A 26,497-nucleotide genomic window follows, 5' to 3' on the forward strand; every position below is an offset into this window, starting at 1 on the left:
AATAACACTATTTTCTGTTTTACTTTATATGGTATTTCTGGATTATTTCCTAATTTTGGAGCAATGTAAATACTGGGGACTAAGAAAGAATTCGATACTGTAAAACTAAAGTAAATGCTGGCATGGGAGCGATACTACAGTATGTATATCAGTACAATTGACAGATACTTTCTTATTAAAAATTACAAAGCTCTGATGAGACTATACTGAAAACTAAATTAAACCTTGACATAGTTATAGCATCAGCAGATAATTGATAATTCCTTATCATCAATGTCTTTGTGTCAGGATCTCATTGAACTGACATTTAAAAAAAATAGGGATGTCTCTTCTTGGGGCTACTATAACCTCTGTTCAGCCTACTGCAATTTTTTTCCTGTGCAGTTATTTCATTTTTCATGTATGTACAAATAGCTTCCCCTGGTATATCTATATCAAATGAAACACAGATTGTATTGACACCACTGGGTTTAATTAATCTTCTTTTTGCTATTTTAAGGAAGATGAAGTGTGGTAATATAGGAAATAAATGTTGTGGGAGCAGATTTATTTCCCAAGTGAGAGGAAATAGATTCTCTGTCTCTAAGGGAGGAGTTAGTTTGGTCTGTGTTCCATAAAACCTGCAAGCAAGGTAACAGTCATGGTCAAAATAGAAACAAGAGAGAGGAGGAATAATAGAAAATCCAGGCTGAATGTATAAATACCTAACTATACTTCTTTATTTCTGACTAGTCAGTGGGTTTTTTGTATTCATCTTCAGATTACACAGGATGTAGAGACCACAGTTACACCAAGTCAGTAGAAAAAAGCAGAGAGTGGTCCATAGAGACAATTAACTAAAGAGAAACCTTAAATCTGCTTTAGAATGGCATACTGTCTTACAGCATGTAGGAAACAGTAAGAGGGAAAACAATAGTTGAACTTGCAGCATTCACTTCAGGGCTGGAATGAGAATCCAGCACTTTGACGTCATAGTGTCTTGCTTGTTTGGCATTCTGCTTGCCAGAATTTAAAATTTTAATCTATTCTAAACTATTACAGAACATGATAATAACTGAAAATTCTATCACTTTAAGTCACAATAATTACTTTGAAAATATTTTTTCCCTTTAAATAAATAACCAAATTTTTCTTGTTTTCATGATCATAGCCATCTTGTACTCTTTAATTTCAATATGTTAATTAATGTGACTTCTAGAAATATCAGACGGTGCTGCTGCCACTGTTGTGTGCCAGTCTGTCTGTTCTAAGCAGCATGTACGCATGCTTTGTAAGGAGGTGGGAGTTGTGCAGGAATGTGTGTTAGTAACTGTATGTGAATTGTGAATGGAACTTGCAATTTGTAATGTCCATTGATTTAATATTTCTAAATTTGACTCAGCAATTGATGAGGAGAATAACATACAAGACTAATAGTGGTGTTTCTTTCTTGTAGCTTCAACATTGCTGTAAGAGTCCTGTGATTTCAAGTGTATAGGGTTGTCTAACTTCAGAATTTGGACTTCTTAAATTTGTCACTGAAAAAGAAGTGGTACAACCTGTCATTCATTTTAGAATTATTTAAAAATATGATTTTTTGTTTGCACAGCTTTGGTGGTACAAGTTGGACTTACTTGAGGACATACGAATGATTCTCTTGGATCTAAAAGCAGATGGGTTCAAAGTTGCCCTTTGCCTGCTTTCTCCTACCGTTTCTGTAGCTCTGCTGGAGGTTTCTATACCCACACTCCTGCTGACATAACTACATACTGCATTTCCTCTTCAAATGATCTGTGCAGAAAGTGACAATTCTTTTTTTATTTATTTAATTAACTACTTATTTATCTATTTATTTAAAAAAAAAACACCTGGTTTTGTTCTTTGTTACCTAGATCATTTCATATATCTGGCTCAAGGATTAACCAGCTGTGCCAATGTAATGGGCAGGAGCGAAGTGTGAGAATAAACAGCTGACAGTGGAGGTGAGGTGATGATGATTTAAACCAGAGCTGCTGCTGAGAAATGACTAATGTAATTCCTTGATTTAACCAGACTGCTATATTCCAAAGAAATGGAAATGAAAATTCTTGAAGTTGATATCAATGTTCAATAAGACTAGAATTTCATATTTATACAAGTTCAGTAGCAAACTACTGTTGAGTTCAGTTAGCCTGAAATCCACAGAATGTAACTGTATGGAGTAGTCAATAGATACTTTCTACCTCTTAGTGTGGGATACATTATCCCTAACACGGTGTAAACATGAGCTGTGATAAAAGAGACTCCCTCTCTCCTTCCAGTCCTGCTTTTAGCTGCGTGTGTCCAGTATTTCCCTTGAGTCAGATCCACTAACGGAAATTTAGCCCACCACTAAAAGAATAAACCTAAACTAAACAAAAAATTATTTTTCCATTAGACTAGACTGCTAAACTGACTCATCCTGCAGCTGTGGATTTGTTACGTCTAATGCGAGGGAGTGAAACAGCAGCTGCAGCTAGGGAAGAGACCACCCCAGTCAGTGACAGCTCACAGTTTCTCCAAATATGCTTTTGTGTCCTGGGAGAAGCAAACTTACTGTCCAGTCCACTTCCCTTGTTAAGCCTGAACATCTGTGTCAATGACATGGATCTGACATCCATCCAGGCAGGTAGTGAATTTCATCCTTAAACTTACCTACTGTGGGTTGATGCAAGTAAGAAGCAGAGATAATGTGGTGCTTCTAAGATGTCCCTGTGATAAACAGCTGTAGTAGTTTCATTATGGAAAGAAAGATGAGGCTAGTTTTTTCCATTATAGTGTTTGTCCTTTTAGACACTTTGAATTTCAGCTCTGTATTGCTACTTGGTCATAATAAAACTGTGAGTTTGTTAATCATCTGTCTGCTATTTCCAAATCTAACACAGTGGAAGAAATCAGTTATCAGAATCTACATCACTGGAAGGAATATTTTTTCTTCCTAGTACGATTTCCTTATGCAGCCCAAGATAGGGTGTAGAAATGGGTTTTCCTCATAAAGAAGGTGATCAAAAGAACGATTCTATAATAATTTCAGCTGTGAAAAGCTATTTGTCCATTGCAAAAGCGAGACTTTGTTTTTCTTAATTGTTTGAATGATTTCTGGGCAAATTTGTGTAACTCATTTTGGAGGGGAGGTGAACTCATAAATCAGCTGTGAAAATATTCAGTTTGAGCTGCATATATCATCCACTTATAAATGTTCTCGCATTTTTAATTTGCCAAAAAGTTTCAGACACACTGAGAGAAAACAGAGAGGAAAAAAATATCCCTTTCACTCCCACCAACTAAAGACTTTTTGCATGAGGATTATGGAACTGAAGATCATGATCTTTCTGTATCATGATGACACAAGGCTTTTTCAAGGAAAAGTCTCCAAAGAATGAGTCCTGGACACACTGCAAGTCAGGAGTCCTGACTCTGGTCCTGGTAGCTGCATCAAGGAGCATGAGTCACATCCTGGTTCAGAAATTCTTCCTCACTGGGGAGGATGGTAACCTGTTTTCTTTGGTGGCATAAGTAGCTGGTAGATGCTGTTAACAGTTCCAGAGGACTGAGTGAGGATTTCCCTTAGCCTGCAGATCATTGTTTTCTTCTGTCTGTGGACAGATGATCTGTCTTAATGTTTCTATTGAGATTTTCCTGTCCTATTTGTACAGAAGGAAGAAATGTGCAACAGGGTTTGGTAAGTATGGACCACATGCATATTGTAGTTGAAGGCTGAGCAGGCATTGCGGAATGGATTCAGGCTCAAAGGCAAATTTGGGATAGGAAAGAGCTCCCTACTTAGGAAAATTATATTTATCCCTGCAACTCCTAGGTAAGACTGTTTAAACAATGCTAGGGGACCCTGAAATGGATCAGTTTTTCCCAGCATGCGCACCCTGACCTTCTTTTCTTTTAGCTTCCTTTGGTAAATGAATATGTGCGCAGATTTTAAAAGCTGCTTCAGTGGAGCTAGTAGGAAGGGAATTACACAAAACCATTCTCTTTCCCAAACAACAGTCCCTTTGAAATAGCTAATTGCTTTCATGTTTGTGGGTGTCTTCCTACCTTAAGGCTTTTCTGAACTCCCACGGTTCTAGACTGTCTTGGTTTCCGACCTCCCAAGGAAAAAATCCACTGGAAGTGCAATGTCAAAACACTTCTTGATCTCTCTGAAAAGGCCCTTTCTTGTCATAGTTTCAAGTTCCTCAGCTGCAAATCTATTAATTATACAACAGAAAATTTGGTTCCTATAAAAGTCACAAAAAATTCCTAACTTTGAAATCACCTCAAACCAGCAACAGAGGCTAGATCTCTTTATAAATTACCTATTAATAGTAAAGAATTGTATCACAGAATAGGCAAGCATATTCTTCATTATTACCTGATAAAACATTCTAAGCATTGTCTCTTGGGCACTTCTCTAGTGACAGGAAAGAAAACCTTCTTTTTTAGTTTTTTTTTCTTCTAAAATTGTAAGAACAGTTTTCAAAAATTCCCAGAGTGACTGAAAATACTACTGAAAAGAGTCTGAATCTGTTTTATGTTTACTCTCCCTCAGATATTTCACTACATTGATGAGATGTGCCTCAAGCCTTCTCCTCTCCAGGCTAAATAGTTTCAACTCTCTTAGTTTTTTCTTACAGGACCGATGCTCCCGACCCTTAGTCATCTTTATGGCCCTTTGTGGAACTTCCTCCATGTTTCTTGTATCGCACAGCCCAGAATTGGACACAGTACTCCAAGTGGCCTCAGCAGTGCTGAGCAGAGGGGCAAGACCACACCCCTCTCTCTACTGGTAATTCTTTGTCTAACGCAGGCCAGGACATCACTCACCGTATTTATCATATTTATTTATTGTATTTATTCTTTGCTGCCTTGTGTTCAGCTTGGTGTCCACCAGGATCCTCAAGCCTTTTTTCTGCCAAACTGCTTTCCAGATGGGGAGCCACCAGCGTGTGTTGCTGCATGAGGTTGTCTCTCCCTAGAAGCAGGAATTTGCACTTGTTGAACTTTCTGTCAGTCCATTTCTCCAGGTGTTGAAGTCATCCTGTTTTGCATGGCTACTGCAATTATTTTGCTGCTCCCATGAAAAGGTATTTTCTTACTTAGTCTAATAGAAATTATGAGGTTATCTTTGCTTCTCTTGAAACCTATCTCCAAATCAGAGTATACTTGTGCAATTAGGATCAGGCTATCAGTCTGTAACCAGGTGTTTCTTTTTCATACGTCTACTGGAAGTATAATACAGCAGGGAGGAAACAGTCTCAGAAGTTCCTAGAGTGTGTAGAAGACAACTTCCTCACACAAATGGTGAGTGAGCCTACTGGATCTGCTGTTTGTGAACAGAGAAGGCCTTGTGGGAGGTGTGACAGCTGGAGGACAGCTGGGCTGGAGGCACAGTGATCACGAGATGATAGAATTCTAGAAGTAAGGGGAGAGGGGGTGTCAGTCAAATGGCCATTTTGGACTTCCAGAGGGCAGACTTTGGACTGTTCAGAAGGCCAGCAGCATGCCCACGTGGCTAAGAAGGCCTATAGCATCTTGGCTTGTATCAGAAAAAGAGTGGCCAGCAGGACCAGGGAAGTGATTGTGCCTCTGTACTCAGCACTGATGAGACCACACCTTGAATACTGTGTTCAGTTTTGGGTCCCTCACTCCAAGAAAAATACTGAGGTCCCGTAGAGAAGGGCAGCAAAGCTGGTGAAGGGACTTGAGAACAAGTCTTACAGACAGCTTCTGAGGGAACTGGGGTAATTTAACCTACAGAAGAGGAGGCTGAGGGGAGTCCCGGTCACTGTTAACAACTACCTGCGAGGAGGTTGTAGTGAGGTGGGTGTTGGCCTCTTCATCCTAAATGATAGGTGATAAGGCAAGAAGGAATGGCCTCAAACTGCACCAGGGGAGGTTCAGATTAGACATTAAGAAAATCTGCACCAAAAGGGTTATCAGGCACTGGAACAGGCTGCCCAAGGAGGTGATTGATTCACCATCAATGAAAAAAGACATTATAAAGACAGGTATTGGGGATATGATTTAGTAGTGAACAGGTGTGGTTGGACTTGATGATCTCAAAGGATCTAGGGATTCTATGATTCTGTGATTCTGGATATTTAGAGTAAAAATTAAGTCCTCTGTTGATTTCCTGCTAATTCTAGGATATTTTGAATATTTATTGTAATGGTGTATGTATAAATATTTGCTATGGCAAATTGGCATACTATTGTTACGTTTGATGTCTTTCTTTCTCATTAATTCGGTCTCATTAAATGTAAAATTCCATAAAAACAACAAGTAATAATGATTTTAGAGTCTTTTTCTGAATAAAAAATGTGCTGCTATCTGACTTAATGTATTCTGGATTACTACAAGAACATATGTGTTGGAACAAAAATGAAAATCTATTTCTGTTTTAAAGTGGGTTCAATTTCTCAGTGTTATGTGATAACAGTTATGAGCTTCATTTATTTTATTTCCATGGCTCAACTAAATTATGTTACTTTACTTAACATCCTATTTTTACAACAGTCATTTTGGGAATAGGTGTAGATATTTGCAGAACTAATAAGGGAATTAATTTTTCTATTTAAAAACCCTTTATGGAGCTGTTCTTGAAAATGTTCTTTCGATATTTTATTCTGAAGTGAACCTCTAGCTTTCTAAATTCACCTTTCCAATTGTGGTAAAAAGTACCATGTGGTCTCTTCAACCTTTGCTTCTAAGATATATTGCTTCTGGTTGAACACAAATAACATTAGGAACTTACAGTATTTATTACCGCTGGTGATGCTGAAGTGAAAGGGTTTTTTAACTCTGGAATTTTTAATATGGCTAGAAAAAAACACCTATGCAATCTTTAACATTGCCAGAGATCTAAGAAATTCAATAAATTTCCATTTAATGTAAAGAAGATAAAGTAATGACAATCTTTTCAGTGGCTGCCATCTCCTCTGTTCTTCTTTCTAACTCGAGAATTTACCTCTGTTAGCTTTCCACCAATACTTTTTCCCAGCCACTGGCAGGTTTTTCACTTACTGTGAAAATCCTGTCTCATACATCCCAAGACTGAGAATGCCTCTTTGATGCATCAACACTAATTGATTATTTTTCCTCAATATTTTTTTTCTGAAATGGATGTATTGTTTTGCCCATGTGATTATTTTTCCAAACTTTTTACCCATGAATCTGTGTGTATGGTCCCTGAGTAATTAATGTCAGCTTTTTAAAAAACTTTGGAAAATTTTGCTATTCTTTTTTCTTAAAAAACACACAACACCCAAACTCCAAAACCTGTGGAAAATCTGGGGGAGGTAGCTCTGTTTCTTTTTAAAGTGATGAAAAATAGATATTTTACACATTTTGAACTGTTATTCTTAATGAACTTAATGGCTTTAGACACCAGAATGTTCAGTACAGACTCGTTCAGAAGAGCACCATCCAAAAATCACATTTGTTCCCACAGCCCGGGCAGTAGTCAACTGTTCCCACAGGATGTTTTAGCAAAACCTTTCCATGTCAGCAGTCTTCAGATTGAATTTCCCTTCTCCAAAAGTTATCTGACACCATCGCAGCAAAAAATTCTTACATAACTGAGAGTGAATTTACACTTATAGGGCTGTAGTTTGTGTCTTCAGGACATAAAACCTCAAAGTAAAAAAAACAGAAGCACAGTGAAAAAATAGAAGTGTTTGAAATGGAAATTTCTTTCTGCTACTTTCCTCCATCAAAATAAAGCTAAATCTAAACAGATCATGAAAAAATTCGTAGTATATAGATGAGGATCCAGAACATTGGTTGTCCCAGTCCTCAGGAGCATGTGCTGGCACCAAAAGAACTGAAAGGTGACTGAGGAGAAAATGAAGGTATTGGGGTTACCTGAGAAAAAAGTTCTGGAAATAGTGAGACCTCATCACCCCCCGTTTATACAGAACTTGCAGATCACAACTTATGTCCCTTAGAACTTTGAAAAGGCTGTTCCTTATCCAAACTGGACTTCCTAACAAAGGCATGAAGTGTGACTCAGGTGACCACAACATGCTAATTACTGAAAGGAGATGAAAAGCAGTCATTTGTCTGCTTTTACAATCTGCTTAGATCGCTTGGACCTCTTTTGTGCAAAATTTGCTTCTGGCTACTGCTAATGGGATGTTTCTTTATCAGAGTTCTTTTCCTAGAAGACAAGTTCAGTTGGCCATGATTCTCTTGCCCTTAAAACTGTTTTCTAGTTGCTGAAGTAAAAGCTTATATTTCACATTGATAAGAACAATAAATATTAACACCATGGATGATCAAATCTATCTGATCGCACTGTTTGAAATTATATTAGAGGCTTGATACTGTCATTATGAGTGATGTTGCTGGAGCTGTACTTTCAAGATGACGAATGACCATGCCTGTTAAATTGTTGCCATACAGGTTGGTCCTAAAAACCAGTTTATATATAAAAAAAAAATGGAATCAAAATATCATAGCTCTATATTGACTTATATATTTGTCCTTTTCATGTAATTCAGGTTTTCTTTACTAGAATAACCCTGTGCAACTGAGATGGTCAGGTACGTGGTGGGGAGAAAGAAACGTGCTTATGAAGTTTAGTAGTCTAAGGTATTCTTTCCCTCATAATACTAAAACTTTGTGGTCCATTATTCCACATTAATATGTATTCCTCTTTGAACTGTGGGGCAAATGAGAGTAGTGAATGTAGCCAAATCCAGATACTGGTGAACTCCACCTTCAAAATAGTGTCTGCCCTGCTCTTTAAAACTACTGTAGATCATTTTATTGCCTCTGATGAAAACACCTGTCTCTCTAGTAAATGCAAACCCAAGAAACTATGTGTGTTATGTAGTATGTAAACATCCTGTCCCGTTTGCACCTGGAAATATATGGATTTTGGAGGGAATAATTGAAAGAACAACAACTCATAGTGTAAGTAATATTCTTTTCTCACTATCATTACAACCACTCCATTTTGGTTTTAATTTTTTTTTTAAAATTAATTTGGTCAGATACTTTTAGTAGACTGAACAGACAGCATGATAATTTGCCAAAATAGTAATACAAATGCTTATTTATTTAATTTCTATTTCTCTGATTCTATGTTTGTTCTATTAGGCTGGATTCTAGTTGCAGCAAATTAGATGCTGGTAGGTAGGGTAACTTGCCACATGAAATTATGGGGAAAGCAGTATTTTTGGATGAACTTTTCAATTTAGAAAACTTACTTTTCATCAACAATGCTGTTTTATAAGTAATGTCAAACGAGCAAAGCATGTATCAAATTTGTTTTTGGTCTTTCATAATTTACCCTCAGCTGAACAAATTGCATGGAGTAGTTGTCAGATTCATTCATTTATCAGAATTTATTCACAAATGAAGTATGCTGTTTCTTGCTTTTTTATCTTATGTAAGTCAAAGTATGTCCATGAAATTAAATGCAACTAAAGTCAAGCTGAAGACTTACTAATTTATCTTCACAGTACTGTACAACATATATATTGCTTTGTGAATGGTTAGCTGATAAGAAAAAGTGCTGTAAGTGTTAGATAAAAGTTAGAACGCTTTACTAGAGAAATTCTAGGTCATGCAGAATGCAGTATGAATTTTTTTATCTTTGTAAATGTGTTTTCATTCTAGTATTACCTGAGTTTTGGGGAAATTTGTGTCACTTTGTAACTTACCATCCCTTATATCACCTTGTATTTTTTAGTTTCTTGGTTTTTATCTTCAGTTTAAATACCACTTAGGGTAGGAGACTGAAAGGAAACATTCAGATCTGAGTTTTCAACAGTCTTTGAGTCTGTGCTATTAAGGCTTGAAACAAACCTAACGCTTTATGCATTCCGTAATATGTACAAAGGAATGCCTTTGTTTTAAATGCCTCTATTCCAGACCAGCTGCACAAGAATAATAATTTTGCACTATAAGTGCTCTTTTGATAATATAGAATCCTGGAACAGTTTGGGTTGGAAGGGACCTTAAAGATCATCTAGTTCCAACCACCCTGCCATGGACAGGGACATCCCACTAGATCAGGGTGTCCAAAGCCCCATCCAACCTGGCCTTGAACACCTCCAGGAACGGGGCATCCACAACTTCTGTGGGCAGCCTGTTCCATTGCTTCACTACTCTCACGATGAAGAAATTCTTCCTTATGTCTAGTCTAAATCTGTCTCTCTCCAGTTTATACTCTTTCCCCCTTGTCCTGTCACCACAAGCCTTTGTGAACAGTCCCTCTCCAGATTTTTTGTAGCCCCTTCAGGTACTAGAAGGTTGCTACAAGATATCCTCGGAGCCTTCTCTTCTCCAGGCCGAACAAGCCTGTCAAAAATATGAAGCCGTTCAAATTAAAATACAAACCACCATTACTAGAACAGTAATCACTTCTTGAATTTGTAAAAAATCCCCTGAAACAGTAAACGTGAGTGGTGTCCATTTCCGTATTGTGCTGTTGTTCTCAAACTTCATAATGGCAAGAGAGATGTCAGATTTGCTTAGTTTCTAATCCAATATTTGAGCAGAGAATCCAACCCATATGCTTATCTCTCAATTGCAAGCTGCTTTCCGTGTTTTTTCAGGTGCCAAAAATTACAGCTGCCCAATATCCTACTGTGAAAGTCTTCAATTTCCCCTGGCAGTTTTTATGAAACATAAAACTTTATCATTATAAAAACCTTATAGCAGATCTTAAGTTGAAAATACTGGGGGTAATCTAAACCCAACTGAATAAAAGCTTAGGGGTTAGCCACTGGCTTGGTTATTCATGCTTAAATGCATTTAAGGAGAATCTTCCTTAACAGGTCTGAGATTGCTGTGAAGTTTTTCCAGGCTTGACAGATTTTAGCAGGCTCAACGGCATTGAGGATGCTTCACTTCAGTGGCCACAGGTTTGGCTGTGATTCTCTTTAGGAAAAGGAACAGAACCCAGTGTAGGTTTTTGGCTTCAGGAACATTAGGAATCAGAGAATTTACCAAATTTCTTAGCTCTAATAATAACTTAGAGAACAATTGCAAAGACAAGAATACAAAATATATGTGAAGGGGTTGTTTTGAAACCAAACTCACTTGGTTGTTTCCTATTATTTCTAGGTTGCTTGTGCAGGGGATTTCTCTCCAGTGACTGTGCTCATCAGATTTCTGTGCACACAGAACTCCAAGTGTGAGTCTCTTATGAGCTATTTGAGTTAAGTAGATTTTTTTTTAGTTATTGACCCATCAGAACTCTTTCCATTGTCAAATGTGCAACATATAATTGCACAAAAGCACTTTGTACTACACTGTGTGCTTGAAAACCAGCATTTATTTTATTCTCTGTTGCTCTATGTCTCACTTTGATTCTCAAATAACTTTTTGAAATACATGAACTTCGGACATATGATGGCACTATTGTGCCTAAACTAACCCTTTTTAGAGATTACATGCCCCTTGCCATTGCCATGTGTTGTGATTTGTTGTTCAGAAAAAAAGAACCCTAAGAGAACTCCAGAAAGTAGTTTTCATAGATTTTAGAAGAAAATTTTTCTCAATAGTTCATCTATTCTCACCCTATCAATTACTTCCAACCTCATTTATTGACCAACTTTTTGATCTCTCTTACATTTCCAATATTGCCGATCACGTCAGACACTGTTTTTTCTTCTCTGTTTTTTTCAGAAGTGTAGGATGAAGTATTTGTTGTATTTTTTTCTTGTTTTTATTATTTACCATAAGCATAATTTATTTCTGGCAACTCATAGGTGCTGATTCCAAAGCCAATGTTCCTAAATGGGTTTTTAGAAGAACACTGGACCTGGGAGTATGTGTGCACAAGCCAGTGAGTCTTTGCAGCCCCTGGGGCCCTGTAAAACTTTCAGTCAATTGCCTCAAGAATGATAATAGAGGCTTATCCTGCAGGAAACTTAGAAAGAAGTCTTTCTGCTTCCTATAGAGAAGCGATAAATGGGACACCAAAGGTTGGGGGATCTGGGAAGGCCAAGTGAAGGGAAAATGTGTCATTTTACATTTCTAACTAGCTGAAGCTGGCAAAGTTTGAGTGGATTGGTTTTGGTTCAGAATTCTTGTGTGAAAACAAAAGCTAGCTTTAAAGGAAATGTTTTGGGATTCATGGTTCTCAGAAATTTTTTCTTTGTTCTTTGAGTCAGTTCCTACGACCTCTGGTTTGCAGCATCAACAGCAATAACAGACACATGACACAATTGACCGCACTTTAGTGTTTGTTTCCTTAACGGGAAACAAGAGACAAGTATAAATAGTGCTCTTTTCCCTTTAGGTTGCTCATTAATTGCATTCAAAGCTGTTTTTTAAATTTTTTTTTATTTTTTTTTACACATGGGATATCTGACACCCTTTAGAAGCTTAACCTATTGCTTTTGACATTTGTAGCATCTCCATTTTCTTTCTGTCCTTCCCTTAACACATGTAAAAGTGTGATGAATGTCTGCCTGATAGGTTCTTGCTAGAATGTCCAGATCCCTAGGGTTAAATTTTTGTTTGTAACCACTGAAGTGTCATTTTCTGGACAATAGGTGTTTCAGCTGGTATCTAACTGCTTGGCAGGAAGATGACACAAATGATTACTCTTGTGGGACTTCTGTGAATTAAGAAGAAAAACAAGTATGAGTAACAGCTTCTCAGGAATCAGTTAAAGTTACAGAGGGGTAAAAACTGAACAAGAATCAGAAATCTTATGATTTTGAAAGATGCCAGAGAAAAGGAAGCATAATTACAAAAACCACTTATGAGTGAAGTGATCCTTCCACTCCTCTGAGCTGAGACACTGTGTCCATTTTTTAGTTCTGTGGTTGAAAGAATAAAGACCAGCTACAAGGTACCTAGGCAAAAGTCACAGAGGTAGGAAAGGACTTATGAGTCAAAACTACTTTGCAATTGTTTATAGAAAACTTACAGAAAAACATAAGTAGATTAACTGAAAAAAAAAAAAGAAAAGCTCTACATGTTTTGGTTTCTATGGCGGATAAGAAATCAGTTGGAAGTAAGGCAATTTCTCATCTGCATTTTTTGATTGTGCCTATATCCAGCCAGTACCTCTGATTTGGCCCTCCAGTTCTGACTGCAAACAGGAGTGGAGGAAGTACCTGTAGGTATGTGATTCTCTGAGAAAAAGACCTAAAATGGAGGGAAAATTGCATAACACAATCTTGAAAAATACACAAAAGTTCTCAGTGAAGAACTGTCATCTTTCAGGATTTGTTGGAGTGAGGGAAAGCTCATGCTCCAGCGCACAAGTCTGAGCAGGAGACTGTGCTGATCACTTTTACCCTGCAGCTAGCTGAGTGGCAGGAAGCAAAGGCAACACATCTCAAGATCAGCTCCATCAAGTGTAGTAGTACTTTTTTTTTGTCAAGTACAGTAGAGCATTTTAGGCCATCATGACCTTTATTAAAGGGATAGTATGACCTCTGTATGGCAAAGATTTGCTTAAACCTTTCGTTCTTGAAATATTTTTATTATAATAATAACTTCTGTTTTGGATAGGAAATTCATAAAAAAATCCCCAAAATCGTTGAATTACTCCACTTCTTTGCTAGAGAATATTTCTGTCATCTGCAAGTGTGTTGTTTTTTCCCCTTTTTCTGTGTGGCTTTGGCTTTGCATATGTGGATTGTGGACACATTGTGACCTTTATTTTAAGACCATTTCTAAGCAGGCTGCACTGGATTTGTTTCTCTGATGTGTACTAGCAACATTCTTAAATGCATTTGATTTGATATTTAATCTCTTACAGCCCCTGTGACGTCGGAAGAACGTTTTTGCTATCTTCATGGTTTTTTTCTTACTGGTACGAGTATCTTTTTTCAACGTACTTCAAGTTTTAAAATTTCACTATGTGAAGGCAGTATTTTAGTCTTCTATTTAATTTACTTTGTGGAGGAGATATTCTTATTACTCAGATAATGCAGTTAGGGCTTGCTTTTAAAGAATAAAGTAATTGAGGTTTTAAGAGATAATTTCCTTATATCTCTGCTTCTTTTTTTTTTTTTAAAAAAAAATAATGGTGCAGAAATGAAGTTAACTTCATTAAGAATTACTCAAGAAGCCAACTTATTTTCCTAGGCTTCTCAGCCATGTCAAGTCAAATCAAGTGCTCCACTGTACAAAACATACTATTTATTTCGATTTTACTTGGTTCCTTGTACTGTGTCTGGGCTCCAGGTAAGGCTTCTAAGTCACATTTGCAGTATTTCTTTCCATTCAGGTTACAGTCTTTGACAATAATTCGTAAATGTGTGGGAATGTAACTTTATGTCTCCATAATGTTTTTCTACTTATGTAGTGAAAAAGAGCATTAACAAGTTTCCTGTACCTTTTGGAGATTAGTTAGCATCACAAAGCTTATCACTGATTGCCAATAGCCCAAATGATCTTGACGAAGTAGCCCCTTTCTCTTTTTCTGTTTCACAAAAGTGCACTGCAATGAAAATTATGATGCTTTGACCAGAAAATTAGAAAAAAAAAGGCCTTTTCTAGTTCTTCTTAAATCATGCTGGCTTACCATGCCTACTCAGTTTGTTAAAAAACGCCTGAAGAGAATGATACCTGTATATATCAAGTAAATTAAATCTTCTAGCTAAATAGTACTTTTTTATTTTGAACCTTCTACTGCCTTCTACATTATATTACAACTAAAAGAAATGTGTGGTTTTATTTTCAGCCTGGTTTCCTAGTGAAGCAATACTTATGGGAATGATGTCGGTGCCTTTTGGTCCCTCATGATAGCGCTTAAATATTCCACCCATTCTCAGTTCAATTTATTACATAGGTATTCAGAAAGACATGAAATTTCTACATTGTTATATCTGTTCTTTTGTATTCCCATTGGTTGTCACATCACATGTCAGAAAATGCAAGGGATTTTGTGTAAAAATAAATAAATTCTGTCCATTTATATGGTATTGTATCTAATCCTATGCTTGCTTCATGGAGAAATAATGACCTCAATGTTCCATAATGACCATAAGATTCTGAGGCTGAGATTTTACGCGAGTAACTAGTTATTTTGTAGTGTTTGTAATAAAACAAGATTTATGAAAATCATGATGTGCAGACAGAATTGAATATCAGCCTTCTGCAGCCAGTCCTCAATAAGTGTAACATTTAGAATCAGTATAAACAATCTAAAAATCTTAACAAACATTTGTAGAAATTTTCTACAGAAATGTATAAAATTTATCCTCCTAACTTTTCCCATACCCTTTTTAAAAGGCAAGTCTTCATTTTTTCAAGCATCAGAGCCATTAACAAGCAGGAATTTTCTCAGGCTTATGCTTTTTCTTTCCTGTTTGTACTCTTAAATTCATGATGCTGTGAGATATGAATGATTTCAGAAGTCTAGGATGGGTTTTGGTTTTTTAATTTTAGGGACATACTTTGTCATAAGTACCTTCCATGAATGTTTTGGGAAATGTAAATAAAAGCAACAGGATTTAACTTTTTTATTAACTTTAACTCTTACAATATGATGATAAGAGATTCTGAGGAATTATTCAGAGCAGAATTAGGTCTTTAATATTCCTTATTAGAGTCTTCTGAGTAAATAAGTAGTTTTTTATATCTGATCAGTATGCATAATTTTACTCTGTATTTGTGAAGCTTGTTCTAAGACATACATTTTTAATGCAAGTACTCTCCTTATGATAGATACTTTTTGTTAGGTGTTCTAAACAGGCTCAGAAATAAGATTTATAAGATAAAGATTTTTTGGTTTTATGTGTATTGTATTTACACTTTTGTCTCTAAATGCTGCTTTTTTAGGTTTATATCATGTAAAGAATTGAGTAAAAATCTCAAGCATATTGCAAATTTCAATTCAAATTTCAATTTCAAAAGTGTCTTTGAACAAGTTTTGCAATCAGAAAGATAAAAGAAGAAAGAACCCCAAGGTGCTGTACTAACGTAACTAACATACTGTTCAGTAGTACTTTTGCCTTTTCCAGTAAAAGAATAAACATGCTGCCTGTTTTTCAGTTGAGGCTGACTAGCTATATAATATTAGAAAAATGGTTTAGATAATGGACAAAAATGAATAATTTTTGGTGGAGTAGCTATTATATTCATTTAGTTTGTTTAAGACAATTTTGTAATTGATCAGCATATGTCAAAATACTGTATTTCACTTTGACACATTAACAAATTCTGTCATTAAAAACTCTTATAACCATTTATGTAAACATCTTAATCAAAAATAAATGTTGTTAGTCGAATTTTAGTTCAAGAATCCCATTAACTTTTAACTATCACTTGTTACAGTCATGAATAACAAGCAGTTTTGAAAACAGATTGATTTGGAATACTTAACTACTGTCTTAATTAATGAGCATGTCTGATACTCCTCTACAAAAATTAAAACAAATCTGTTTGACTTTATTCTTTTTTAGATGTTTGGGTTTCTGTTCCAAGCTAGCTAGCCCTATTCTTAAACTCAATCAAAGTAATTATTGCATAAAAAATTTAAACCACAAGGAGCCAATACGCTTTGTTGCATATTTGTGGGCACACTCACAGTAATTTCTTACAGAAGAATAACCATAATGAAATCCTAGGTAATTGTGCACTAATGATTTCCCAGTAAAATTTTATGGTAACACCATAAGCAAAAAGGTAATTTCCAGCAAGTATTTATTTATTTAAAGTTAAGGTATAAGACAATTTTTCTAGCTTTTCTCTTCCTTTCTTGGTGAGTTTTCTTTGTTCATTTGTTTGTTTTGGTTTGGTTTTTTCATATATTCTCTGACTAAGAAAGAATGCTATAATTTTACAGACTGTTAGGAATTCATTTTAGTATAAAACAGACAGAAACCCTACTATGTACTTTTGTCTTCCTGTGAATGATTAATGAAAGAGTGAGATGTAAACTCTCTGATGGTAGTTCCTATGGAGAGTGTATTCACCATTGGCAGGTCATTATATGTTGTTACTCATAAACAAAATTGATATATTTTTTGCGGTACTTATCTAGTTTTCTCCCTAAACACCTGAAAAAGGAGATGAGCATGTAGTTTCTGTTTGTTTTCTATGTTAGCCTATTACAGAATGATAGAAAGTTAAGCCAGGGAAAGATGTTATGAGGGCATATAGTTCATTGCAGATGGCAGGATTAAGTATGCTTAGATCATACCACAGTACGTATAATTTTTTCCTAAAAAATTTAAAGAGATTTCATCACGCCACTAGAATACCTACTGGTATATTTCAGGGAGGTAAAAAAATGTCTCTAGCATAAATCTTTTTTACCACAAATTATGATGATTCCTTCTCATTCTACTTCCAGACACTTGAAAAACAATTGATTGTCCTTCTCTTAACAACAGCCACTTATTTATCAGAAGATTGCTATCAATGTACTTCCTTCCTCTGTCTTCTTTTCTGCAGACCAAACAAAGTCCTTGAACTTCCTTAGAAGTCATATTTCTACAACACTTATTATTCTTGTAACCTCCACCATGGAATATTTCCAATTTGCTTTAATCTGTTTTGAAATCCCAAAACTGCATAATAAACCCCAGTTGTTCTATATAGCCCATTTTACTATGTGGAAGACATTGTTCAGTTCTGTTTTATTTCTGAGGAGATTTAGAGCATCCTGTATTGAATCCATGGATTGCCCTGATCAAGGTGTAGGACCTTGCACTTGGCCTTGTTGAACCTCATGAGGTTCACAGGCCCACTTCTCCATCCTGTCCAGGTCCCTCTGGATGACATCCTGTCCTCTAGGTGTGACAACTTCACCACTCAGCTTGGTGCCATCTGCAAACTTGCTGAGGGTGCACTTGATCTTACTGTCTGTATTGTTGATGAAGATATGAAACAGCAGTGGTCCCAGTAGGAACTCCCAAGGTACACCACTTGTACCTCTATCTGGACATCGAGACCTGATGTCAGCGACTCAACTGACTCTTCAAGTATTCTGATTACATATTACTTTTAAATAATATTTTGGGCTAAAACTTTACATGAAAACTAGAAGCCTGATTATTTACTGCTTACATATGAAAAGGAACTGGAACATAGCAAAGCAGCTAGAATTGGTGGCCATTGTAGTCTGCAGTCATTGCCTCCTGCGGTGTGAATTGCTACTATGGTTTAATTTACAACAGAAGAAATGGGATAAGCAATGGTATTCAGTGCTATTTTTTTAGTCTGTGATAGTTCTGCTAAGATAGTGATTTGTTTACTCGAGGCAGGTAAAGAGATTACAGCAGCAAGTGAGATTGGGGATTTATATTAATGCAGAATCAAAATTCATAGGCCTGAGAATGGAGCATTTTCTCAAATTTTAGCAATTCCTTCTTGTAATCAGTTTTCCTGTGAAATTCTTTGATTATATGCAATGCTGTTGGTCTGCTAACCCGTGCCACCATATGTATATACATATATATGTAAAATTAATTTGACATACTGTGTAGCATCACTAAAATACTGTCTAATGCAGCTCAGATCTATCTTTGATAAAAAGCTATGATTATCCTCATGTTCAGCAACACAAGTGGTTCTGCTGCGTAATGTGAGAGCATGAGTAACACCTCGTACTGCAATAGGATTCACAAGGGTGGGCCCTTGAACAAATTGCTAACATTGTTGTGTTTTAAAGCTTCACCAGAATAGATTTGATTACATATTTGAGGCTACAGCATTCAAAGAGCTTGAAGTCCTTTTGTATACTGGCAATATTGCAGAAAACTACAAATTTTTTTTTATTGTTATTTATTCTGAAGCTTTTTACAGCTCTGCTTCATTATAAAGTACCAGTTTGTTTGAGTCAATACCCATAGCCAGCCTATAAACTAAGCAGCATATTTTCTTTCAAGGGAATTAACATCTGTTCTAATCTAGCATGGTAGGTTTTGGCGCAGCCAGAATCCTACATTGTTCAGGATTGAGTATGCTTGCAGATAAGCATTTTCCCAGCTTCGTAGTTGTCTATAATAAGGCTAGTAGATGAACTCATTTGCTCAGTGCTGGAATACTAAATATTTCTACATCTGTTGTTCATATGTGCACATGAAAACTTTTTTCTGTTATGGAAAGTAACCATGAGCGCTCCTTTTCTCTTATCCACTCTTTCTCATTGTTTTATGTATAATACATGTGTGAATATTTGGCACAACAAATCTAAGAAACATGTCTGTGGAAAAAAAGCAGTATTGTTCCACTCCAAAGATATACAAAATAGATCTATTAATCTGCAGAAGAGGCAATTTGTGGCTTTCTTTAGGAAAAGCCTGAGTGCATTATAAAGGAGGAAGACTTTTCCTTTCCCATTGCTCTTCATGCAGAGATAGGCAATATATGGCTTCAATTAAAACCTGTGGCCCTGCATTATAACATTCTTCCAGATCTACACTGCAGAGAGTTTTATTAATTTATATTACATATAAATCCATACCTTTATTCTTGTCCCTATACATTGTCTATATTGTCTTATAAGTACAATAATTTGCTGGATTTTGAATATAAATTCTGCAGGAAGCCCTTGTTGTTGTCAGTGCTCCTAAGAGCAGAGGAGCAATTTGATGATATGATATCAGTACTTTAAAAAAAAAACCAACAAACCGAAGCAATTTTAGACACTGTGGTGGAAAGGATCTCTTGGATGACTTGTACACCACGACTTTATCAAACTATAGATTGGAAATATGAATGTGGTCGAGAACCTAATTAGACTATTCCTTCTGTACTTACAGTCTAGAGAATGAACAATAGAACGATACAGTAGTTTGTGCACTGTTTGTTTTTATATTACATTTTTTTACAAAAATAAATATATATCTATCTTTCTAGCTTTTAGCATTCCATCAAGTTTTGACACGACTGAATTGTGCTGACTGGAAAGAGAACATTTTAATGTATGAAAGGGGGGCTTACCTCAAGTTCCGATATTTGACTCCTCTGTGTGTATTACTCGTTTGAAGAGAAGATTGACGATAGAGTCTCTTTAAATGACAATTGTAAAAGGCTTTACATATTACAGTTAGCAGCCCAGTAGAATGAGAGGGGTGCTTTTCATCTGACTGGTCTCTAGATACAAATGCTCTGCCACTCAAAGTTACAAGCAGATGAATGCTGGAGGGTATAGATGTTCTGCAGTCTTTGTTACACAAGGACTTGCTGAAGTGATTAGTTATAAGCCTTAAAAAATTAGCAGCAGATTACTTTATAAAAAACTGTAATAGAATTTTCTGTTGCTTCTGAGGTCCAGGCTCTAGGCCTAGAAACGGACTTGCAAATATAGGAACACAGTCTTCTATCACTTTTTTGCACTTGCAAGATATAACTGATGAAAAAAAAAAAAAGAATGAGCTAAAGCTGATAATGATGGGCAATATACAAGGTAATTGGCCTAAGAGGAATGAGCTCAGCACTGAATGGCCTACTTAGTGCAAGGAACTGATGTTTCCAGTAGCAGAACATCATCATCTCATTCTTTGCTGCTCATACCTGCTCTTCATTCTGTACACGCATCAAATTATAAAATATTTCCCCCTATGTGGTAATTTATAATACATAGAAAACCCATTTATATCTCCGTGGCTGACTGAGACTCTCTTCAAAATGCTGGCTTTGATGTACTTTTGCAAATGAATATTCTGGGATGGAGCACATGGCAGAGACTATTTGAGTAACAGGGATAGATTTTAGTGCTTCTCAGTGTCTTCTAATGCTTACTACTGTAGTATTCAAACACTTTATGACCACTATAATAGCCTAAAATCAGTGACCCTTCAGCATGTGCACTCAGAGTATGCATTCCTGCTCGGATCTGTAACATGCCTGCTGTGGAAGACTCTGACTATGTTGTAGAATCATAGAATCGTGGAATGTTTTGGGTTGGAAAGGACCTTAAAGATCACACAGTTCTAACCCCCTTGCCATGGGTAGGGACACCTTCCACTAGATCAGGTTGCTCGAAGTCTCAACCAGCCTGGCCTTGTACATTTCCATGTATGGGGTATCCATGACTTCTCTGCGTTACCTGTTCCAGTTCCTCACCACCCTCACAGTAAAAAAATTCTTCCTAATACATAATCTAAATCTACTCTCTTTCAGCTTGTCCATATTGTTAAACAAAGAAAGGGAGACCATGCACTGATCTTTACCCTGATTACCTCTCACCCTGATAACTGCTAGCTGTACCAAATTTTTATTAGAAATTGTTGCTTGCAGTAGTTCAAAAGTGGGTTAACTATCAAGTTGTGGGTTGTAAGGGACTCGGTGTCTGAGCTCACTCCATCTAGAAGTACAGGCATGGCCCTGGGTTCTGTCAGGGTAGAATGGCAAGATTACCTGAACCTGTCCAGACCAGACTTTTACATGCATATGCATTCTTTTTGTCGGTTTTGGTAATTTTTTTCTGATTGACATTTTTCATGTCTTTTAATAAATAAAACCAAATTTGGGTAGCCATGAAAGCAATTACATACTTTCTTTATTCTTTTGCTCTTAGGCACAAACATGTTTCCAGTATAAACTAATACATTTAAAGTTTCCATATTTTTAAAATGAATGTTTTTTTCAGTTATAAATTTAGCAAATATTGTCTAAAAAGTACATTTTTTATGAATTTGTGTATCTCTGTATTGTGAATTCAAAAAGATGAGTAGTTGTTTTTTTTTTTTGATTTTCACTTGGCAAATATTTGGTAACAAAAATGCACCTGGATATAAAGTCAGTTTGAAGTTAACCCTTCATAGCTGTACTGTACGTTACCCTTAATCTTGGGTGCTAAAATTTTCGTGGGAATACATGACACTACAAGAAACATAATGATGTAATCTGAATATGAAATTAGATGACAACATCAAGTGTACCAAAACATAAAAGTATAATACAACACAAAGCAGAAAGGCAAAGGATTAAGAGGACTTTTTACAAGAGACCTCATGTTTTTCCAGACCATGAACATATGGAAAAGATAATGCTTGGAAAACGTGATTACTCAGATAAGAAAACTTTTCCCCCTCAGCTCTAAAAGTGGGATTACTGCTTCAAGTTAGATATTAACCATACTCATAATAATGTAACTACGATAAATTTCCAACACAGATTTCCACTGAAGCTGTAAAAACAAAGTGAAATGTACTCTACTTTTTCTGTCCCAGATTTTTAGAACTCTCAGGGATGCCTTTGAATTCATGAGTCAAAAGATAATTTGGCTTATCTTCATATAAATTTTTATTTAACTTCTATTTCAGCACATTTTTTTTAGTTCCTGTTGCATTTGTAAGTTTTTCACTGAAATCAGTGAACGGAGATTTTTATGATTGTCCTTCCTAACTAAAAGCTGAAACTTGTCTGTGACCACTTGCCTTCCAAGAGTCGAGCATTTACCCACTTATGGAAAATAGCATTAGATTATCAAAGAAAGAATAAGAGTTAATAGCATTTGGAAATTGGAATTTGAGTAATATTAATACTTTTTATGAATGCACAAAGTGATCCAAAGTGGAAATTTAGAAGTCTGCTTGTAAAAATAGAGAATTCCTAGTACAAAACCTAATTGAACTGAAGCTTGCTTCAGAAAAAGTGTGTATACATGTTTGATGTTCTGGCAGTTGCTACAGTATTAGGTTGCTTTGACCACTGTATATAACAGGATATATGTGTATAGTTGTGTATAGGTACAGGCAAAGACACCTACATAGAAAGCTAAATACAAAATGATCTCACCTCCACTAAAACAATATTAGGATTAGGTTACTTTTCACAAGTAAGAAGTTGTGTTCCTCACATTATGTTCATATGTTAGAAGCAGAGTTCAAGTCAGCTTGATAAATGCTACTGTGTATGCCTCTTTTTGTTAAATATTTGACTAAAATGGCCAATTTATTTTGGATTCTGAATCTTGGAGAAGAACAGATTTGCTTCAAAGCTTGCTGTTGTCAATGGCAGTTTCCACAGTGAGCCTTCTGTCTTGAGACATGGTCGGATATGGAAATCTAGTTGAAAGTGTTTCTACCAATGTCAAGATATATATTTCTTTCTAAAACATTTTTGGTTTTAAGACTTGATGATATTCTTCATCTAATGAATTTAATTTCCATTTTGTAAAACTGAAGAAATTGTCCAAACTTCACCCTTTGCCTTTGTAGAGCTGTTCTTGAATGGTGTGTTGCCTTCTGTGCAGTTAACTCAGCAATGTTACAGGTATTTCACAAGCAAAAAGTACTGGAAAACAGGCTAGATGGAATGTTGTCCCTTATGAAATTTGCCCGTAGAAGCCTTTTTTCCTATTTACTGTAGTACAAAGTTAATCTGAGATAAATTTATATTTAAATAAATATACCTAGTTCAAAACAGACAGAAAAGACAAGATAGTCCACAACTTCTAGACTACCTTTGAGCTTTCTGTCCCAGGAGTGCTAAACACAAATCCTGGATACCTACTCTGAGAGTTATAGCTTACAGCCAAAAGACTCTTCTCTTATTCAAATTCAGTTTGAGTTTATTGGTACACTACTTGACCATTTATGTTATCACCTACTTGGTGAAGATGATATTCTTTACTTTGGAAGCTTTCTTCCACGATTAGAAGTCATATTTTTCAGTGGCAGATGCAGATGTACCACTTCAGTTACTGAACATCTGGTCAAAACCTACAGGATATTAGCGGTTACTGAAGGGAAGGGAAAATAAATGTAGACCATTGTGTATTAGTCATACTTATGTCAGTGGATAAAGCAAATATAAATGTGTTTCAGTGAAGTTTTTAATGACTCTGAACTGTTCCTTATACATCTTTGGAAATGCAAGATGGTGTTTTTTGAGGTACTGTGTACTCTACGGAAAAAAACTAGATAATTTGCTGGACGTCAATTCATCAGATTCACAAATCCTTTTTATTTCAAGAAGAAAGCAAAAACTTCTTCAGAATTCATTTGATAAAATTAAATATGCCCTTTTATACAGATTTTGCATAAATTATTTCAAGTGGCCATATGAGTAATACAGGTTAGCTATTACAAAAATATAAAAATTTCTTTTCCCAGTCTCTGTCCTTCCCCCTCTCCTCTCCTCTCCTCTCCTCTCCTCTCCTCTCCTCTCCTCTCCTCTCCTCTCCTCTCCTCTCCTCTCCTCTCCTCTCCTCTCCTCTCCTCTCCTCTCCTCTCCTCTCCTCTCCTCTCCTCTCCTCTCCTCTCCTCTCCTCTCCTCTCCTCTCCTCTCCTCTCCTCTCCTCTCCTCTCCTCTCCTCTCCTCTCCTCTCCTCTCCTCTCCTCTCCTCTCCTCTCCTCTCCTCTCCTCTCCTCTCCTCTCCTCTCCTCTCCTCTCCTCTCCTCTCCTCTCCTCTCCTCTCCTCTCCTCTCCTCTCCTCTCCTCTCCTCTCCTCTCCTCTCCTCTCCTCTCCTCTCCTCTCCTCTCCTCTCCTCTCCTCCCCTCCCCTCCCCTCCCCTCCCCTCCCCTCCCCTCCCCTCGCCTCCCCTCCCCTCCCCTCCCCTCCCCTCCCCTCCCCTCCCCTCCCCTCCCCTCTCCTCTCCCCTCCCCTCCCCTCCCCTCCCCTCCCCTCCCCTCCCCTCTCCCTTCCCCTCCCCTCCCCTCCCCTCCCCTCTCCCAAGAACATACAGTTTCTATGTTAGACCACAGTAAAAATTGTGGAAAACATGGATAAAATATTTATTAGTTTACCTGTCTCCTGTTCACTTATACACCAGTATGGTTTACAGTCAGACTCGATAGTTCTTTTTCAATGTAAATGATTCTATGTCTCTAAAATTCTGTCAACTAAGCTTCTGACTGTGTGATGTATAGCTTAAATTTTACCCACTAATAACTATGATTTGCCTCTAGATGGAAAATGTAAAGTTTCTTCAGTGACAGAAAGAACAGATGCAACACAAGAGGAAAGATTTTCTTTGTTTAAAGAGAAATTTAAAGTTGGTTTTGATTAAGGTTTTACATGAAGCTCTAAAGGCAATGGGAAATACTTTCCTATAACAGAAGAGAAGTTGGTATGCCCATATCGATACTGGTAAATGGTTAGATACTTCCTTTATTCATTAGATAATAATGCATCTTGTGTGTATATCATAATTTTCTTTAGTGTGTCACTAGATATTTCCTTAGGAGAAATACTTCAACTTATTTGATCTTCTCAACAGCAACATTTTAGCAAAAGATTGTAGACATTTCTCAGAGTACAGCCCAGTGAAGATAGCTGAATCAGACCTGCACTTTTACAGGATTTAAAAAGAGGTAACATTATACCAAATAATTATAGACAGGTCCAGAAATGCTCTGTTAGCCCCCTTAAGCTCTAGTTCTAAGTGCACTCTTTGGGCTGAGATTTAAATGCAACCCTATACTGGCATGACTCAAAATCAAGATTTTCTTCAGAAAAGCTGATCAAGTATGCATCCAGGTTGAATATTTTGAAAAAAAGGATGGAAAGGATGGTGTTGAACAGAGCAGAATACTTTGATACCGCAGGGACTAGAAGAATAAATGGCATGTGGAACTAGAAAACCAGATGCCCTGCAATGTTTTTCTGTTTAGTTTTGTGAAACTTCAAACTACTTCTCTAAGAAATTTATAAAAATAACCTCTTTTCCTGGACTGAAATCCTGAGAGGAGCAACGCACCACACAATGATGACAACCTTATCTTCCTACTTCCTGCTTTTTTGTCCTCTGCCAGTACCATCTTTCATTACCAGCCCTAAGGGACGAACAATATTTGGTTATTCCAGACAAATTTCCAATCTAGGTATGTCTAGGGACAAATGTACCTGGCTTATGTTTTTTTAGGTAATTAATGATCTAATTAGTAGACAAAATTCTTTGAAGCTCAGTTGTCACTGCATTTGCTAAAGAAAGACCAACCAGAACTATTACATACTTATTGGCTATTACATTGGCTCAGTTTTAACAACCTTGTGGAGGTATCAAAGCAGTCCAGTTGCTGTGGCAGAGAGCTCACTGCAAGCTTCTGTCTCCAATTTTTTAGTCTAAATTTTCAGAAGTACCTAAACTACCTCATTTAAATCCACCATGAGCATCCACACACTATAGTACAGACATGCCCTTAAATAGTATTTTTATGTGCAATATACTTTGTTAACACATATTCTGCTGTGTCACACAGCTAAAGCAACTCACTTTCATAGCAACATTAACATTTGTTTTCATACCACTTTGGAACATGACCAAAAACTTTTGGAACACTGCAGCAGAAATTAAATTATCAAAATAAATGTTTATGTTTCAAATTATGTGCATGTAGTTAGGGAACTAGACTAGCATGTGGGAAACTCAGCTTCAATTACATTGTTCTATGTGAAGCAGGACAGATTTTTCTTGCTAGATGATGCTGGATCAGACAGCTTAAGGATTTGATCCTCTACTTCCTTTAGCAATCAGTCTTTTCTTCCCTTCTCTTTAATTAAATTTATTATTTCTTTACAAAGTATCTTCTCTTGACTAAAAAGATAATTTGATGAAATAACATACAGTGACAGAGTGTTCCAGCCCCAAAATCTCGCATATTGCTTAATATGCACATATAACTTCTT

This window comes from Phaenicophaeus curvirostris, chromosome 3, assembly GCF_032191515.1.
Source record: "Phaenicophaeus curvirostris isolate KB17595 chromosome 3, BPBGC_Pcur_1.0, whole genome shotgun sequence".
NCBI lineage: Eukaryota > Metazoa > Chordata > Aves > Cuculiformes > Cuculidae > Phaenicophaeus > Phaenicophaeus curvirostris.